Raw genomic sequence first — 838 nt, forward strand, 5'->3', positions numbered from 1 at the left:
GAACAGTAACATCCCTGCACTGACCAATACGATATGCCCTGACACACACACACACACACACACACACACACACTTATGTAACATCAATCAGCACAGAATGTTATCAAGTTTTTAAATCCCACAGGGGGAAGCTACAAGAAAATACTCAGATGCAGTAAAACAGCTGTAGCTGTGTAAAAGTGTGTGTAGAATTGTAAAGTCTGTCAAAATGAGGCCCACAGCCTACCTGTCAATAGCCTGGAGGTCATTTGCTGGGTTCCAGGTGGGGTCAAACAGCACTACCACATTGGCCCCTACGAAGTTAAGACCAAGACCACCCGCCCTGAGGGAACAAAGAGTCAGTTATCAGCAGATTCAAGGTTTTGTATTATGTTAAAATAAACACTAACTGAAAAATTTAAGATCTTCACTTTAGGTAAAAGGACCATGAAAGGCCTTATATACTACTTCTCTTTCTAATTTTTATTGGTCTACTAACATGGTGGAAACCAAGCAGAGGTTGATATGAGAGGAGCTGTTGAATTCTTTGACAATCTGGACTCTGTCTTTGGATTTGGTGGTTCCGTCCAATCTGCTGTAGTCCAGCCCCTCTGCCATACAGTAGCTCTCCAGCACATCTAGCAACTGACAGGTCAAAAATACATGAACAATTGTAAAGGGTTTCAAACACATTAATCAATGTTTAAAAACTGACAGTGTCAACCTCTAACTCTATTATGTGAATTATTCAACACCACGGTGAAGTGTTTGTATGAGCGATAAAATGTAGATGCTACACAAACAAATGTAATAAAGAGTAACACCCCCTGGATTGTATATTTAGAGATACACTGTAGGG

At 40.5% G+C, this 838-nt stretch overlaps 1 long non-coding RNA gene across 1 annotated transcript; it reads right to left on the reverse strand.

Annotated features, from left to right (window-relative positions):
• Positions 1-2: 2 nt before the first annotated feature.
• On the reverse strand, positions 3-620 carry LOC147820019 (uncharacterized). Its single transcript, XR_015438292.1, has 3 exons — positions 479-620; positions 227-322; positions 3-38 (listed from the first exon to the last, which is right to left on the reverse strand). It is a non-coding gene; the product is annotated as an uncharacterized LOC147820019 (long non-coding RNA).
• Between the last annotated feature and the right edge of the window lie 218 nt (positions 621-838).

This window comes from Seriola lalandi, unplaced genomic scaffold (genome assembly GCF_002814215.2).
Source record: "Seriola lalandi dorsalis isolate HSWRI2012SDOR001 ecotype SW California unplaced genomic scaffold, Sedor1 jcf7180002005472, whole genome shotgun sequence".
Lineage (NCBI taxonomy): Eukaryota > Metazoa > Chordata > Actinopteri > Carangiformes > Carangidae > Seriola > Seriola lalandi.